This window comes from Ailuropoda melanoleuca, chromosome 3 (genome assembly GCF_002007445.2).
Source record: "Ailuropoda melanoleuca isolate Jingjing chromosome 3, ASM200744v2, whole genome shotgun sequence".
NCBI lineage: Eukaryota > Metazoa > Chordata > Mammalia > Carnivora > Ursidae > Ailuropoda > Ailuropoda melanoleuca.
Window position 1 is genome coordinate 66,056,150 of NC_048220.1, and position 19,858 is coordinate 66,076,007.

At 39.5% G+C, this 19,858-nt stretch overlaps 1 long non-coding RNA gene across 1 annotated transcript in view; it reads right to left on the reverse strand.

The window, feature by feature from the left end:
- Positions 1-7,358: 7,358 nt before the first annotated feature.
- LOC105241504 overlaps positions 7,359-19,858 on the reverse strand; it is a 121,217-nt gene continuing 108,717 nt past the window's right edge. Inside the window, exon 5 of the long non-coding RNA XR_004624147.1 lies at positions 7,359-7,931. This is a non-coding gene — a long non-coding RNA (uncharacterized LOC105241504). The remainder of the gene's footprint in view (positions 7,932-19,858) is intronic.

The following is a 19,858-nucleotide window of genomic DNA, read 5'->3' on the forward strand; positions in this document are numbered from 1 at the left end:
TCTCACTAGACCATTTCCCCAGATGGGATGTGCAATATAAAACCACCATACATTGGCTTACTGAGGAAAGGAGATAGACTTGTACAAATCACTGGAAAGATAAATAAGCTAGAGAGATCAATAAATAAAAGCCAGGCGGAAAAAAAAATCAAACTCCGGCATTCCAGACCAATTAAGATGTTATTTACTGCCCATGTGATTGCAACTTCGATGCTCTCCTTCCTTGTTTTCACACCATAGGCATTTGTTTTGCTGAAAGATATATAACTGATGTGTAAATAGAAAATGATATAGATAGATTTTATGTCCCATAAAACTGTTAATCTGTGCTCCACATTAAATATAAAGTACATTTTTTATTTAGACACTGCACTGGTATAATTAAAATAAAGTATGCTAGCTTTATTTTTTCAGTAAGTCGTTTCCAACCATAGAGATCAAATAACAGTGCAACAGCAGCATGAAATGTGGTTATAATAGCCTGAGACCACATTTCCTGAAACTAAAACATGGGAGATAATAGTGTGAAGGTACAAATTAAATGCAAATAAAACAGATTCCCTATTGTTGCTAATCCCTGTATTGGGTTTCAATGGGGAAATTTCACTCTAATGTTTAACTTCTTTGTAAGTAATCATTGACATGTTATCAGTTACATTTTGAGATGTCACTTATGGAAATTATCAGTGAAGGATTTAAGAAGACTACCTGCCTACCTTTCAGAAAGAGAAATGAAGTGCTTGGAAAAAAGTAAACAAAAATATACTGCCCAAACTGCTCCTGGGACACTTATGGCAGGTGGCAAACACTCATTGACTTGTTTCCTAATTGATGTACATTTTTGTGGCAACCTACTTTCATTTGCCAGCAGAAGCTCTTTCTGATTTCAGAGGTGTGTCAGCATATCTTAGCAAGATCCCATTTTTTTTAGGGTGACTGCTCTAAAAACATCCCACATTTTAACACAAGGGGACTTAACAGAGTCAGCTTGTGTCACAATTTCTGGTTTTCCTGCGTTGTAATAGGCCCATATGGCATGGAGAGCAAGAGTGGCTGGTGTGATATAGATGTTTTCAAAGTCGGAAAACGATGATTTAAAATGAACTTAGCAGAATCACCCTTTCTCTCAGCTCAGTTTCACATGGACCTTGCCACTAGTGTTTAAAATGATCATTGACCAACTGGCCTCTTGGGATTTTCAATTGTACTGACATGAGTAGCTGTTTGATGAAACACAGTCTTATTCTAGAGCTTTAGGTGAACAATCTCTTTCTAGTCTTTTATAAAATGGCATATGTCTTATAATCCTGTAATTGACAGGTCTCAACTTTCAGGAAAGTTTTGGCTATGTTACATTCTATACTGTTACACTCCACAACTCCTCACTTTCAAAAACTGCCAGAGACTACTAAAAAGTCTCTGCAGTCCCTTTCTCACTATGAAGGCTTCTATTTCTGAAAGAATAAAGAGCCACATTGACACAAGTTAACCCAAACTTCATCCTTTCTCCTTCTTCTCCAAAATTAGGGGCACACAGCCCTGGGGGCACACAAGATGATGTGCTGTGGTGCAAAGAAGCCATTAGAAGATCTGTTTTTATTTATTTATATACTAAAAAGAAATGAAGCTTTATAATAGTATACATGCTATTAATATAGATAATAGTAGGATGGTTTAGAAGGAAATGTACATATACTGGAGTACATAATTGAAATTTTAAAACTATTTTCATGCATGATTTTAGAAGTTGGAGACTCCTAGGAGCTGCAGTTAACTCTCCAAATATTGGTATGAGAAAGAACTCTCGGAGACTCCACGTGGTAGGCAGATTAAGGCCATCAACCCCAACCAAAGATGCCCCAGTCCCATTCTTCAGAACCTATAAATATTATATCTTGCATGGCAAAAGAGATTTTGAAGATGTGTTTTAGGATATGGAACTTGAGGTGGGGGAGATTATCCTGGATTATCTGGGTGGGCCCAATCTAATCACATGATTCCTCAAAGGTACAGAACACTTTCCAGCTGCAGTCAGTGAAAGAGAAAGGTGACGATGGAAAAGAGTCAGACTGATGCCATGTGAGAAGGATTCGACTCATCACTGCCAGTTTTGAAGATGGAGGAAGAGGCCACGAGTCAAGGAAAGCAGGAGGTCTCTAGGAGCTAGAAAAGGCAAGGGAAAGGATACTCCCCTAGAGCCTCCAGAAGGAAAACAGCTTTGTTAACAAGTGATTTTAGCCCAGCAAGACCTCTGAACTGCAGAACTGTATGCCAATAAACTTGTATTATTTCAAGCCACTGAAGTTGTGGTAATTTGTTATGGCACAAACAGGAAACTTCTATACTCCATCTGCCCTAACTAATTTTGAATGCTGAAGTATCAGGACAGAGCTAAGTAGTACACCAAACGGATTCAAGCTGCCATCATTTAAACATTTTGGGGCAACATCTCCTGAATTCGCATCACTAGAGGAACAAATAACAGTGAAGTAAGTATGACATGAGAAGTTGATGACGTATTACTTGCAAAAGTGGGAATAGAAGAGGCACAAGTTCCTTTGTCAAGAAGAGGTAAGAGTTTTCAGATATGATCTTTCCCATTATCTGACCATTGTCTACAGTGCCATCGAATATCAAAGAAAGATCAGAAAGCTGGCCTTGGAATAAGTTGCACTTTCCCCAAATCTAAGGCAGTTAGAGAATTTTAAAATTCATTCTTCAATATTTGAACTTCAAAAGGTAAAATTTCCAGGAATGACAGTATCGTGCTGGAAACATTAATGTGCCAGCATGAAATAATATCATTCTGTAGGCGGTAATAAAGGTATGAATTATGTCAAATTGTATTTGGCTGCTGGATGTTACAGCGTTCCTTATGGGCAGATACAGCTAACAGGCACAAGAACACCTGCCTGTCTCCCTCAGAAAATGGAAGTCCTGTGCACAAACATCAGTCTACGAAATTAGGGGACCGTTTGTTGCAAAATGAAAATGTGCCCTGTTACAGATACACCTCCTAGGGATATGGAGTATCTCTTGTTAGAGCAGAACGTAATTTTTCTCCTGGCCTTGCTCACTGTAGAAAGAACCATTAAGCATTTACATTACAAGTGGTGGCTTCTACTCCCGTTAGGTAATACAATATGCTAAATGAGCTTGCTGCTACGCTATACGGTGCTCTATTATGGACTCTAGCCATTAATTGGTTTGGGGTCATTGGCCATCTCAGTTAATGTGAGGAATCTACTGTTCTTTAAGTAAAATGTTCAAGAGCATCTCCTATTGAAATGGGCCAGATTCAAATGATATGCATCATTATGCATGTGCCAATGTGCAAGTGTATGGGTTTTCCTGCATTTGTATTTAGGGTAAGAAAACAGAGTCCATTTTTTAAAGTTTAAAGAAAGTATTTACAGGGGCCATTTTGTACCAAAGTTGTTTAAAAGTCTGAAGAAACATGGCACAAGGAAAATACAAAATCTGTAGGCCTCATGGTGATTTAACCCTCTTGGAGCTAACGCACTAAGGGGGGAAAGCTGTCGTTCTCTTCTTTGCCCCGGGCTGCAGATGCATATGGATAACACTGCAAACAGAACCATCACTTCTGCTACAACCTGGGTAATAATGTGCTCAGTTAATCTACACAACATAGAGTCATCCTCTCAAAAAGTAATTCACTTCTTTAAAAACTGGAAGGAAAATAAATATGGTGCAGTAAAATTGTTGAGTAGAGGAATCTATCTGGACATTTCACAAAACATTTCATTATGCTGACAATTCCCAGAAGTACTCTCAAGAGTGCTTTAAGCTGAGGATTACTGCACTGGAGCTGATGGACTTTTTTTGTAGCCCCTTTAAAAGGCAGTGAACCGTTTTTCTATTTTATTTAAATAATGCCCCTTAAAATGGATTTTTAGAGGTATAATAACTCCTTAAGAGTCAGTTATGCTAAACAGTTTCTCTTGATAGAAATGTTGTAAAACTCGTTAACTGCACAATTTCAGATGCCGGCTTGGTGAACACTAACTGACATGTGAATGACCAGAGTTTGTAAAATAAATTGCAATAGTTGTTGTATCACACAGCTAGCATTGCACAAGCTGGAGGCCACAAGGGGCTCCAACCTGACAGAAAATTACTTCAAGATGAATGAAAAGTGCTTGTTTCTCTTTATTAGTTTTTAGAGAACAATGAAAATGTTGAATTGTTTACAGAGGGCTGATTAAATGTGGTCAGTGGGGCCATGTCCCTACTGCTAACTGTCGGCCTCCTTCTCCCGCAGGCCCCCAAACTACACACTCACATACCACCCACTCCAAGCACCCAACCCCCACCCTTAGCTCCCTGCCACATGCATCTTCTTAGAGGCTATTATGGCTGCACATCTGTGTGTGAAATGTGCTCATTCTGACATTCCGCTGCTGCTCAGAGCTACAGAGGCCTTTGTTAGGTAAAACACGATTGTCAAGTCTAACAAGCAGGTCATGCAATTTGCTGGACACTGCAGCAGAGAATAGCCCAGGATGAATTGCTCTGGCCTCAAACAATGCTCAGTTCCATACTGCAATACATATGTATTCCTTTCATTGGGCCATACTACAAAGATTCATGACATTTTGTTTTTTTAAGGCTTTGATTTAAAAAAAGAAAAATACATACATATATATATATATATATGGTTAGACTACCACAAAATAGCCTATTTGTTATATTTACTTAGGATAACTACTGTCTTATGGCTAAAGGAAAAAGGCATGAAGTGCTTTAATTGGTCATTTGTGGTTTAAATCCCATTTACGTTTTACCAGAAAGCGCAGTGAGAGGAAAGGCACTAGCTACCCTTTTAGCTGACTGCTTGGTGTCCTTAAAGGGGTGGTCAAAACCACGGCATTTAGGAGGATGCTGCGGAGAATAATTCTCACTTTATATTTCCACAAAGTAAACAGCGCTTGATGGAAAGAAATATGAGAACTCATTAATAAGCATATGGCACGCAGGAAGAAAAAAGTCCTTTTACCAGACCAGGCTAAATGAATCAGATCCAGAAGATGTTTTAGTAAACTAAAAAATTAAGGAAAAGCAAATCACAGTCACTCAGCTCAACAAACAGCCGTCCATGGCCCATCTCCTTCCTCACTCCTAACCTCACCCTTACACACGCACACGTGCATGCGCACACACACATTAGGGAAATAAGCAGTAATATGGAGCGGTTCGAATGCTATTTGTGGCATTGTGACACAATACATAGCACACACCCCTAATGTGCAAGCAGGATTCTCTTTCCCTCTGTGCAGAATATGCATTCTGAGCCTATTATGTGTATAAACAATGGCATATGTAATTACCTTTCTAGGGTGGCAATTATTCCGCAGAATCAACAACTAGAGTTAAAGCATGTTCCCCCAAAAGACATTTGGGGATCAATTCTGGGTCAATTACGTCAGGCTTTGATTTATCACATGGTGTCAGGCCATGTTAAAAAAAGAAAGTTAAAAAAAAAAGGCATTATGAGATAAAGGCTAAAGGTTTGACTCAAATTGGTTTGTCTCCAACTTTGCTTTCTCCCAATTGCTCGGCCCTCCCCCATTCTCAAAACAACTGTGATTTGCTGGGTTTTATCTGTTAGACAGTTTGCTGTTTGGGAATACTAAATGAAATGAATCTGGACTACATCCAGATCTGATCTGCCCCCACACCACCAGGCACTGGGAATTTCTCCTGGGATGCAACAGAGGGGAGAGGTTAATAGTTCAGGCTTTAGAATCTCAGAGATCTGGATTTAGATCCCCATGACTTAAGCAAGATACATACATTTCTCTGCAGTAGATAATACCTACTTCAAATGGTTAGCTGTAAGGTTTAAATGAGATAATTAAGTGAGAGGATATGTGTAAAACACTTAGCTCAGCGCCTGGCATGTCGTGAATACCCAGTGAATAGAGTGATTGCTCTTCCAGTGGTAGACAAGCCAGAGGAGGAGAAGCAGAACAGCCCCTCCAAAGACCCGCCCCTAACGAGTTGGCCAAGGGCCAGGGGAAGCAGAGTAGATGTTAGTACAAATCACAGGGCTAAACTGACGAATCCAAGACACCCATTAAGAAGCTCAGTGGACTAGACTGAATACGAAGAATCCGGTTATTTTGGACTTATTCTAACTAGATTGACTGTGAATCGATGAAGGTGCTACTCAGTTAGCAAGACCCCTCTGTCTTTTATACAGCCTGAAGAACCACAGAAAAAAAGTGACTTTACACGTTTTGATCACCAAATGTGTACTCAACACATACCTACTATGTACAGGCACTGTGCTAGGTTCCAGGAATATAGAGAAGGTCCCTCCAAAAAATTTCCCAAAACAGGAAATAAATATCTACAATTTAGTACAATATAGTTTCATTACTCAGATTAATAAATATTCAGTATCAACATCAGGAATTTGGGGGCAGGGCGATTCATCCTATTAAGGGTGGATCATATTACTAAAGTCATTGGTCAAATGAGAAAGAGTCCTTACTGAAGACCAAAATAAAGGTTTTTTGAAATTAAGTAAAAAGGGAAGGTATGAGAATTCTCATCAAATTCTTTCGGGAGCAATATAATGTCCCATTCAAAGAACACTTTAAATTCACTTTATATGGAGCAACGTTGTTTATTCAATAAGAGGGAAACGGCACTTCACAATTCATTTCTCGAATGGCGCACAGTGCTATTGGCAGTATATATTGGCAGCTTAATTAAGAAGTCTGCTGACAATGTTTAAAAAAAAAGCTGGCACATTTTCCATTCAGATGGACACTACTCAAGACAAAGACATGTCTATTGTTGCTTTATACATACTGAAATGTGTTACACACACTACATAAAATGTCTAGTATCTATAGTCATATTAGTGTCTTAACACTGGAAAAATCGTGACTCATTCCCAGAACAGAAATAAGTTTTTTAAAAAACTCTACAGTAATTTTGGAGCCTAGAGGACAACACACAAATACCGAAATAGCCAAATTTTCTGACAGAGTCATTGCCTGGGTCTGTTTTGCTCCTATCCCTGCCCTATCTTGGGTCCATGAACAATATTCCCAAATTTGATCCAAATCTTCCCCTGCCCCATGCTAATAACTCACACAGGATGTCAGGCTCCTAGGGCACAGAAGGTAGAGGCCTACACAGACAACAGATGTAATTCACCTACCCACTCTGCAAGAAACGTACAAACACAATATATTTTTTCAACAGACAATCTATACCTGTGTTAATATTGCTAAAGTCTACCAAATATTTACAGAATCAATAAAATAAATCCTACCTATCGAAAGTCCAAAAAAATGGAAATAAGATGTCCTGAGTTGCCCACATTAGATTGTTTTGTTTTGTTTTTTATTAAAGGGATTTAAAATACTTGCAGAATACACTTTTCCATTCATTTGTTTTCTATCTTAGAAACACACTTAATTAAGAGCAGAAGAAAAAAAAAAGCGCCTTGAAACTAATTGTAAATCCATTGAAGGCAGGAAACACATCTTACTTGTCTCCCTCATTTTCCCTCCCCTATTTTGTGCAGTGATTCACCCATAGTAAGTACTCAATTAAGTTGAAAAGGCAATGCATGTTTCAATTCACATTAATTTGGAGGGGTTGCATTGATTTAAGGAACAGCTGAGACAAAAAGGATAGGTTCGATCTTCCCTGATTTCTGGCTAGTGAGGCACACTGTCTTGAAAACCTTGCTGCAGCTTGCGTAACACTGGCATCATTAACTGCTGGCCACTGTGGCATTCTTAATGTCTTGATTTGTTTGCATTTTTGCTGATGGTAACAAGATGATTCTCCAACGGTTGTCTTTCCAACAAGAAAATGTGAAAGGTGCTGTGAAGCAGGTATTCAGTGAAGCAGGTATTCAGTCTACCCCTGTCCTACAGACAGTACATCTGTGAACAAAATGGAAACAAATTATTAATCCAAGCCTTTCTAAGAACAACTTTTCAGAAGTACAACAGTTGGTCTTCCGCTGATCCCTAAAATTATTTAGCCCAACCTTTCAAAAATACAACCAGGTTCTTTTAATGGTAATAATGCTGGTTCAAGTTTTCTTTCCTTACCTGAAATAATGACTTGAAATCCATGCCACCCCAGGTGCAGATCCAAGCCCAATAAAATCAGAAACACCACGTATCTGTACATTTTGAAAACAAAGTTTCCCTATCCAGGTAAGGAATCTGTTATTTCCTTTCCTCACCTCCATAAACAGGAATAAAACCCTCCTGCAGTTCCAAGCCCCATCCCTTCCTAAAGAGTAAAGCCCATGCCTGTATCCCGCCCTGGAGCAGCAAAGTGGCTGGCTGGGAACCAACAGCTGCAGACAGCCTCCTGTAGTGAAGCAATGTGGCCAGGCAGGAGCACTCTTCAGTCAGCAAAGGCTCTGAACCAGCCAGGTGAGTAAAAGAGGTACGCAAAAACACTTCACACATCACCTCCAGCAACACAGACAGATACAGGTAGGCCCCACCTGAGGCTTTTCAGTCATACTCAGGCACATGCACATTACTAACACTACCTTAGAACAGGAAAGAAAAGCATCTTTGCAAGAAACATGTCTACTCATCACACGCTCAAGGGCTCTTTCTCTCTGAAATGTCTCAGTGCAAACCCACTGCAGCTGAGATTTAAAGTCAACAAACACACGGCAAGCTTGGCCTTAACACACTTATTTACTAGTTTATTTATTTGGGTTTTTAAAAAATAGGCCAAAAGTGATACGTGTTTAAAACACCCTTCGGCTTTATCCGACTTCTCAGTGGCCTGGCCTACCTATTGCTGTGGGCATGGGGATTGGTTATTTAAAGAGAGGGAACTTTGTTCCGAGTTAGCAAGTTTCCTAGGCTCTCTCTTTTGCCACCCCACCCCCTCCGTGCATGTCCCAGGGGATCACGGATCCTCACCCTCCTGAGGCCCAGCTCGAAAAGAAAGAACACAGCAGCTTCAATTAATCTTGAATCTTGTTTGCCCAGCCTCTTCCACCCCACCATGTCTGCGAGCCCAGGTCTGGTATGAGGGTTGGAAGATGCTTATAGCAAGGGACCCTGGAAGTGTCCCAAACTGAGGTGGGACTTCTCCTTCCCATGGCGCACTGAGCAGTAGAGGTGGTGAGGGGTGAAATCTGGTTGGCATTCCCCCTTGTGCAAGATGGGAAGGCTGCGGATGGGGCAGCCTCAGCTTGGTGGGGTTGTGAGAGAAGAAGCACAGTTATCCCACTGAATTATTTGAGCAAGACACTGCTGTAAATAACTTTTGTTTTTGTCTTTTGTCAAATTCAATTGGTTTTGGTTTAAAAAAAAAAAAACACACAACACACACCCTTCGGCTCATAAACAAAAATGTCATATTACGCAAGCATTTAAAATCAACCTGGAATCATTTTGGGTTCTTCCTTCTCTATCCATTATATCCAACCTGTCACTGAAGCCTCTTCTTAATTTGAAATGTCTTTTGCAGCCCCCTTTTCTTCTGAATTTCCACTAAGTCCTCCCCACCCCTTTCACAAGCCCTGTTCTCCTCAGCCTGGAATGTGACAGGCTCCCAGCTATGCCTGTGCCTCCTATGCTGCAGTCTCAACTCCTTCCAAGCGATGCTGCCTCCCCAGGGTCTCCCCGCAGCTATTCATTCCAACATCCACCTGAGGTAGGGCCCCTAAAGGATCTACTTGAGAGGCTCAGCATATCTGTGACCTGCAGCACATCTTCATCAGGCAGGCAAAAGAGAAGCAAGCTCAGCCCACCAGATAGCAGCAATGGTGTTTCTTTCTTGGCCACACAGGCACTGAATCGCACTGAGTTCACTCTGCACAGCTTCATCATCATTCCTCCATGTCCCTACTAACTCCACACGTGTTGGCCCAATCTCCGGAACTGGCTTTTGCCCTGACTAGCTTTCCTTTTTCCTTCAAGACGTTGTGCCTTGCCCTGAGTTTCAATCTACTTCACTGGGCCCTGACACTATCCTTCCCCAGATTCTATTCCAGAACTCCAGCTGCCTGCTGGAATCCAGCTATGATGAGATTGCCCAACTTCCATGACACCACCATTCCTGACTCAATCTCACCGGCTATCTACATTCTAGTTAACCAAATCTCCTGATGAATTGGATCTCCTCAGATCCAACACTTCCTCTTGTTCACTGAGGACTAGACTGCTGGCTAACCCTAGGGCAGTCAGGCTTCCAGTCCCTGATACACCTAGTCTTGGCTTCTTTTGCTCCCTGGCAACCTATGTTGCCAATATCCTGCGTAGGAACCCCATATTCCCAGCCTAGACAAATTCTACTTAAGAGTCTAATTTTTATAATATCTACAACATCTTTACAATACAATTTACTTATTCATTCATGCAATTAGTCAGTTATTTATTAATTTATTGTTCCATAAAAACTTAGAGAGGTTAATATTAACTTAGTTAAAAAAAAAAATCTTACCTGACTATCTACAACTTTACCCCTGCCTGATTTTTGAAGTATCCCACTTTTCTATTCCACTTCATTCCCTAGTCTCCAAAATGAAGGCTCTGCTTCAGGCACTAGGTTCAGTGACCTCTAAGCTCATTATGAATCTTTATTCACCCCATCTTTTCTGCCTTCTTAGTTAGTTCCTTTAATCCTTTGGTACCTCACTTGTGACATGATCTAGAAAGCCTTCCCCAAGAAACAAATCCACATTGACTTATCCCTTATCTGGATTCTTCTGGAGTAATCAATAACACATAGTTCAAGTACTTTGGTTTTCACTAAACGTTTCCTATACATTAGCTCCCCAGAAAATTAGTTCTTTGAGAACTGGGATAAAGGCCATGTCCTGTATTTGTTATAATGCCTTCTAGAGCAAAGTTCCACTTCCGCTGCTTCTCCCCATCCTTACTCCCCAAACCCACAGCCATGAAGGAAAAGAGGCAAGGAGAATTATCTAGTTACTGGAATCAACTAACCCTCTTAATTGGGGCTGGAGATTTGGGAGTATAGAGAAAAAAGGTTAAAGTTTTGACTTCTGTAGGCTATGACCTCTTTGGAGTTCATCTCCTGGGATTCTCACTCACTTTAGATTGCTTTTCTCTACTTCCATGTGGCCAGTGAGGCAAAACAGGTCTAGAAATGCCTCCCACTTGGAAGATGCTTCCCAATAACCTTTCGCCAAGATAAGGCTTAGGGCGAACTAATTAGACCAGCTCTAACTTCAACTATTATCTTTTTTTGTTTTTCTCCTGCCTCAACCAGCCACTAGTAAACTAGGACCTAGAGAGTTGGACCCAGAAAAAAGGACCAAGGACATTTATCTGTGCTCAAGACACAATATTTCCAAGCAGCTCCATGTGGACAGCTGAGTTCATCAGAGACTGCATTAGGTTTGGGGTTTGGGGGTTGGGGGCTGGGGGTTGGGCAGCACCTAGGTAACAAGAATATATGTATATGTACTTGAGGTCTATCCTGTGCTTATCTCCTCCTGTGGCCCCAGAAGATACCAAAGTAAGGATCTGTGGGTCCATCTCAACATAACTACTAAGTATATTCTCAATAAATATTCTCAATACTTATTAATTTTTCTACAGTAAATACCTAAACTTTATCAGTATAGACCAAGAAGGGGCATCTGGCTGGCTCAGTCAGTAGAGCACGTGTGATCTCAGGGTTGTGAGTTTGAGTCCCATGTTGACCTGGAGCCTACTTAAAAAGAATAAATTTTAAAAAATAAAAAAAAAAAGAATTGACCAGGAATTCTAGGAAACTCTAAGTTCAGGGTCAGGATTGTTTGTGATTTATGCATTGAATACATGCTTCAAACTTTAGAGTAATTTTATTTCTATAAAGCCATCTCTCTATGAACGCATCTCTTACAACATAGGTCTCTTGAGTTTGAGATCTTTTTGAGTGAGGATACAAGCAAGAGAAATGCCAAGGGTTTTGTAAGGCTTTCTGCCAAAGATTAAACCAGCAGATCTCTTGTATTATGAAATTTTGAATTAGCATTTGTAGATGACCAGAGTCCACCAAAGAATCATGTAATATTCATGAAATCTCACATATTACACTTAAATAATTTAAATATATCATACATATACTATATACATACATATATACATATATATATATATGACCTTGATGTACTACTTGGAAAGAAATGTATAAGGGATGTAGGCATATCCCAAAGTCATGAGATCATTCATCACCTAAGTCTGTGGTCAAAACTCCTTTTTGAAACAATGTTCTTAATTAGCATGTGATGCAGAGACTGCCAACTGTCCCTTAATACCCCCTTCTTTCCTTTTTCCTTTATTAATAGAACCCCTGAATTTTGAGAAGTACATGGCCACAAAAATAAACTTTCAGACCTTCCTGAAAGATAAGTATAGCTAGTAGGATGTGAGTAGAAGTTTGAAGTGCAACATCTAGGAAATGCCTTTACAAAGAATGATTATGAGGGCGCCTGGGTGGCTCAGTCGGTTAAGCATCTGCCTTTGGCTCAGGTCATGATCCCAGGGTCTTGAGATCAAGCCCTGTGTCAGGCTCCCCACTCAGTGGGGAGCCTGCTTCTCCCTCTGCCCCTCCCACCTACCCCCGCTTGTGCGCACTCTCTCTCTCTGCTTGTGTGCGCTCTCTCTCTCTCAAATAAGTAAATAAAATCTTTTTAAAAAAGAGAAGAATGATTATATATCTTTGGACATGTGAACGAAGCCAACACGCAGGGATAGCTGAGTAGGAAGATAGAAGTTTATTTTTCCCTTACTCAACAGTGTAAGCATAAGCAGTCCAGGGTTGATAACGGCATCTCCACGATGTCAGGGAGCTCCTTCTAGCTTGTTAAGCCACTATATTTTGGAATCTCTTAACCAAAACATAAGCTAGGCTGCTGTAGCAAATACAGCACTGCAATTCTAGCTCTGCCACTTATTACCTATCAAAATTTGGACAAATTATTTAAACTATATGAATTTGTTTCTGTCTATACCTACGTCATAGGTTGTTAGCAACATGAGACTGTGTCTTTTTTTTTTGCTTCCCATTGTATCCCCAGCTTCTAGCACAGTGTCTGCACATAGTAAGAATTCAATAAAAATTTATTATTATTGCTGCTCCTGTTGATATGCCAAATCTAGACACATAATGCCATACCTTAACAACTAACCAGTAGGTACCTCTAATAAAGATCTGCATAATGCAGCTAATCAACAGGGTGTGCATTAGAGTGATCACATTTTCCAACCCAAATCTTGGAAAACATGGTCTGACAAAAGGTTGTTACTTACTTGCAAATGTATTTATATGAAAATTCTTATACGTTAAACCATTGGTTGTCAACTTAATAAACTGACCTTACTTTTAAGAATTATCTGCTTAAATTGGGCATCCCTGGAAAGTCAAAGGCACATTGCCCCAACATCAATGGTTCTGCCCCCTCTAGCTTTTATTACAAGGTTCCACTGTGCGTGCATATGATAGAGGGGAGAAAACAAACCAAAACCCTGAGTTTTATAACACGTTTAGGGTTGTGAATTTGTATTACAGTATTTCAGATTCTCGAGAAAAATCATTTTCATGTTTTCCCAAAGGAAGATGGGCACTTCTTGCTTCTGTAAAAATAACATGGATAAGAGTTTTCAGTAAAACACATTTTTTCTATTGAAGAGTACTTAATAAACACACACACCTGGCTGCTTTCACTTCACCACAAGTGCCACCCATTTGCCAGCCATCGAAGTAATTCAGTCTGATCTGTTAAGGTGATGGATTCTGACAAACTGTGTAAGCTTGTCATTAAGGGGAGGATAGATTACAGTCTCTACGCAGGACATTATAGTGCTTACATTTCTCATCCATACAGCCTACGAAACTTATAGGGGAAAGATGAAAATAAAACTGAACATGGACTTAACCTGCTACTCTCTCCAATGAATGATAAGAGCTGGTGACCAATCCCCACTTTCTAATATATATATATATATATATATACGGGCAGGGGGGCGGGGAGGGAGAGAGTTCTATTTCTTTCTGACTGATCTAAAGACCTCTCATAAAGGACACAAAGATTATGCACCAAATTGACTATTCAGTAATTTAAGTCTAACTTAAGGCCTTGTGCTTCCACTTTTAAAATATTATTCTTTCCTCTTTCACCCCACCTATATATAGCCATTTTGCTTCTCTATAATTTTTTACTTATGTACTTAAAATCCTCATCTAGAATGGAGATTATATCAAAAGTAAAATTTATTAGTTAGGTGAATTGAAGAAGACAAGTCTGAATTAATAAAAACTGTAAAGTATGGACTGTTGTCCAAAAGATCATGATAAAAGCAACAGCTGATGTTTTGAGAGTTGACTACATGAAAATCAGTAGGCTGAACACTTTGCATGCATTGTCTCATTGAGTCCTCATAAAAGTCCTAGAGCAGGTATTATCATCCCATTTTTACAAATTAGAAAATAAAACCTGAAAGTTATTAAGTAATTTGCCTAATTCCATGTAGCTAATGAGTTACGGAAATACTTTCAAACCTGAGTTTGTTGGACTCCAATCCTCATGTTCTTTATCACCACATCAAACTGCTGGGTGTTTCCTTCAATCAATAATAATAAGAAAGCAATATTTCAGGTTAGGTTAACAAAACTCTATAGTGTGGAAGAATACTGCTTTAGTGAAAAAATGAGAAGTGTCTGAAATTAGCTCACCAATTATTTTAGGTAAGTAGTTATAACCTGCCATTTATGAAGTACGTACTTCACACCAGACACTTTCTATACATTTTATCTAACCTTCACAACAGCCCCATAAATTAGGTAAACAATCTCCATTTTACACGTAAGGGAAAAGATACTCAGAAAAGCCAAATAATTTGCCCAAGGTCACGTAGATAGAAAGTGGCACCATCCTTGCACTATGCCTTTTCCCACACGACCTCATTACCCCTCTAAGGCCTTTCTCTAGAGTGCTTGAAAAGCTCGCTTTATAAAGCAATAGTGCCATCCCCCTTTAATTGTATTTAATAGTATTTATTAGCTCAGTAAAGCTTTAATTCAGAGACAATGCAAAAGTAAACTTTAACCCAGCCCTGCTCTCATTATCATAAATTCCAAATTTAGTGAGGTCCACATTAATGGGTTTTACTGTATATAGAAAAGAGTTTAATAGTCACTTAGCCCTCCTCTATCTCCATTAACAAAGGTAAAAAGCCACACAAAGGTGAAGGAAGGAAGAACAGTGACCTTAAAACTAAAACAGATAAGAAGTGTCTATAATTTGTACTTCAGCAAAAAGTCAAAATACATACGCAAGTACAGCAATACAGTACATACATATGCCAATATGTAACAACAAATTCAACTCTACAATTTTAAGTGCCATATTCATCAATTAAAGAAAATTAATCCTAATCAGATGTTCATATTAAGGAATATAGCCATAGCAAATCAGCAATAATAATTAAAAGTCCATTTCAAATCTCTTTGTTGAGCAGGGAAATGATCTAACATAGCCAGGCTGCCCTAGTCCTTTCTGCAGTGTTGAATAAAACATGCACATTAAGTAAAAATTCCTGGATGTTTAATACGGTCATCTTTGCTACTCACACTGCACTTGTTTATAACAAAGACATGCAGCCATATTCACCATGAATGGGAAAAATGTGTAAGCTGTGACAGTCAAGCACATGTCTGCTCTGAGAGCCAAGTCCTTAATACACAGAATTTTCCCACCTAGGTCATCACAGTGTTGCAAAGATTCCAAACAAATCCTACCTGCTTTGGACAGAGCTACGTGAAGCAGGCAGAATCCCATAGCTCTCTCTGGTTGCATCATGTTTTGTTTTGTTTTGTTTTTTCTTTCCTTTAGGTCAGCTTGTAAACAAACTGTTATATGCCTCTCTCAAGGCAAAAGAAATAGCCTTGGGATAGAAGCAAAACAATCCAGGTGAAAGACAGCCCATCTATTCTTTCAGGCCCAATGCACTGTGAGGTGGGTGGTGGAACCCAATTTAAGATCATTTGTAGTTTGGTTAGACTCAATAGGTCATGTGCTTCCTGGTGGTAGTCAAGCCTAAAGGGGGTGGGTGTGCTGAGCCATCTTGAAGATAGGTTTGCAGTCTCAGATGCCCAGAGTGAACTAATCTCCCATTGCTATACTACATGAAGTATAAAAGTATAAACTTCCTACCACATGAATGGAAATTAATACAAATATTTGAGACTGCCATACTCTGATAATCCTCTATCTTGTATTGCTTGGTTGGTTTGCAAAACATGCTCCAAAGTATTTTTTTTTAAAGTATTAAAAACCAAAGTATTACTTTCTGATTCAGTCTTTCACTTTCACTTTCAATTCTCTTGGCCAGAGCATATAACTATGACTATTTCTTTTACAGACTATTTCAATGTCAAGTCACTGGAAGGCATTGCTGGAGAGAATATGGAGTCTCGTTCTCTGAACTTTTCAAAGTCAGAGCGAGAAAACAACATCCTTCCTGGGAGTGTGGGATAAACTGTGAGCTCTCTCAGAATCCTTCCCATTCTGAGTCTCTGATCACTACTAATCAATTAAATCTTATAAGATAGCCAGCAATTCCAGTTCTAGGAATCTTTCCTACAGAAATACTAGCACAAGTTCACAAAAATAAAAACAGTACCATGTTCACTGCAACACTATTGATAATCTCTAAAGTGTGAAAGGATCTAAATAGCCAGCAGTTGAGGAATGGTTTATTAAAGTCCACTTAAACTACTGAACACTGCGTAGCCACTAAAAATAATAATACAGGTTTCCATTTACCGATATAAAAATGTGTTAGGGGAAAAGGAAGGTGTGGAACAAAATGTAGAGTGTGTTACTATTTTTGGAAAAAATACAACTGTGTATGTATACAATAAATGTATATATAGAGAGACTATATTAAACAAAATATCTGTTTTAGAGAGATATAGGTATAAATATATAGCTATGTATATTTCTGTTATATGATATTCAGGTAAAAATATTTCTATTATATACATATACATGCATTTGCATATGCATAGAAAAATCAGAAAGAATTCATCAGCTTCGGCTGTTAATAACAAAATACCACAGACTGAATGACTGAAACAGCAGACATACATTTCTCACAGTTGTGGAAGCTGGGAAGTCCAAGATCAAGGTGCTGACAGATTTAGTTCTTAGTAGAGGGCTGCTTCCTGGCTTATAGACAGCGACTTTTTTCCTGTCCTCAAAGGTACAGAAACAGAAGGAGAGAGGCCAAGCCTCTAGAAAACGAGATTGGGAAAGAAGACTCACTTTCTATTTGTACACACTATTTTTTATTTATTTAGGTTTCTAAGCAATTCCCCCAAATTGAGATTCTCTTCTTCTCCTGGGTAGTAAACAAATAAAGAAGTAATACAAAAATAAAACAGATGAGAAGCTAGAATATATCCATTATTACTGATTGAGACCAAGGTAAAGGGGCAAAAGGCAAACAAGCCTAGCTGTCTTCACTACAGAATCAGTCCATCTCCACAGTGTTGGGCTGGGGTGGGCTCCCAGCCTCAGGCAGAATGTAGGCTCCTAGTAAGCAGGCCCTTCTCAAGTAAAAGGACGGTGGCAGTAGACTTAGCTGGGCCACTTACTCACTCCAAATTTACCAATCAGGTAAGTCACTCTCTCCCTCTAGGGCAGAGTGAAGAGTACAGTCTGAGAAAGTAGTACCTATCGTGGCTAAATCTAGACCACAATGGGTTAAAGAGCAAATGGTGAGAAAGCAAAGGGAAGAAAGACGTCAACAAGAAAGAAAGAAAACAGAGTAGGGAATACAGGGAAGGAGTTTTCTTTCTTTTTTTTAAGGAAGAAGCCAACAGAATGTCAAACATAGAAAGTGGAAGAGGCAAAATCATTTACAGCAAGAGTCTAAGCACAGTGACAGAATCATGGACACAAGTGAAGTGAATTCTTACTGCGACATGAATAAAGGGAAGGAACAGGAAAAGCCACAGTGATTTGAAGCAAAGATGAAGGAAGGAAAGTTGAGTTCACAGCATGGTACCGGTTTTGTAAAAGGGTAAAAAGAATCTAGGGCTAACGCCAGGCAAAAAAATTAAACTCGAAAGGTGCCACAGGGCTTGGTTGTGCTAAAGTCCTGACAAAACTTAGCAGAACCAAGACCCATTTGTAAATGTTTTATATACTGTGAAACTTCTGAGATATTGTGATTTAAAGACATTGCTATCTAAGCAATATACAAATATAGATAGATATATACTCTCTATATCATTCAACATTGTGCATCATAATATTAGTTGACTCACATGCTCCCTTGTCCCTGGAACTCTAAGGAATAATGTTTTTCGTAAATAAACAGTGGTTTTAAGCTTGACTGGCCCTGTGCAATTTCTCATCGCAATTCTGGCTATCATTACAAATCGTATTTCCTAAATCACAATGCAATATAAAGTAAGATCAAACAGAAAGAAGAAGAAATTGGTGGAAAGATTCATAGTCTACAAGTCTGGCTCCATACTTTTGACTGATAGAAACTAAAATCTCTGCACTGGAAATGTTTCTATATTCCACTGCTCTACTTTCATGCCATGGTGTCAATGGCCATAGAAGTTCTGGCAAATTGATTCTTCTGATAAACAGGCTTCTGGTAAATTGATTTCTGTGAGCTAATAAAAGAAGGAAAAGCTGCATATCTTTCAATAGTCCCCAAAGTTATTTTTTTTATCAGGGTTTAAAGCTATGTTCCAAGTCTCCATTTCTCTGTGTGACTTAGCTTTACAACCAGCCGCCCCCTCTTGACAGTTTTTGAGGTCATTCAGGTTTTGCCAAATGTGTGCTACAGCCTTCTGCTATTCACGTCGTACTGCATGGGGTTCAGTGTGGAAGCTGTCACCAGAAAGGAGCCATATCTGTGATTATGATGCAAATCGGCCTCCTCAAGTCCCGCTCCTCCACAGAGGGCTTCCAGTTCTGCTTCTGCAGGGTCGGGTCACTGTCCCCAGGCTAAAGGGAACCGTCTTTGCCGCAGACACTAGATGCAGCCGAGATTGGTTCTCCTGACAGAGATTAGTGGGCAGCAATGAATCTTTCACTTGGGGTAGAAATATGATTTTATTTAAGAAAATAACCATACATAATTGGGCTTCTGTCACCTTAAATTTTAATGGTGAAAGTAATATAGAGGCTTCTGGGACTTTAAATTATGGCTTTCAGAAGCTTCACACTGAATCTTTCAATTATTCTCTATAAGTACTTTCTCAAAGCATGTGCCACCATGACATTGATATCACAATTCAAATCTAAATTCAAAACTGACTGCAAGGCTATGAGGTATGAGCTGGCGTGCCTGCTGCCTCATTTTATCTTTGAACATCTGACGAGGCGAATCAAGAGGCACTCTCCCAGAGCCCAGGCAGCTGTTTGCCAAATATTCAAATACCCTGGCATGCAGAAGATGTCCCCACATCAAAATAGTGAAGGCCCCCTATTTTTCCCATTAGTTTCTGGCTCACCTACATCCTTTCACACAGGCCCAACTGACTCACTCAGCAAAGTGTTCACTCCTGCTCGCTCGCTCACCTCTCGGGTTCCGCCATTTCAGCAACTGGATCCAGTTCGTGCTGTAGAATGGCAGCCAGTTCAGACAAAACCATGGGGGGAGAGTTTTCAAGTCTGTACTTCCTTGAAGTGGGTCTGAAAGAGGCTGAGCTGATGTTTGCGGTGGTAGGCAGATAAAAAGCAAAGAGGTGCATGTATTTTTACTTAAAATGCATTCCCTTAGGCTGCAGCAAAAATGGAACTGGGAAGACAATAAGGGAAAAGGGAAAAGTCTTTCCTCTTTTGTACTGATAA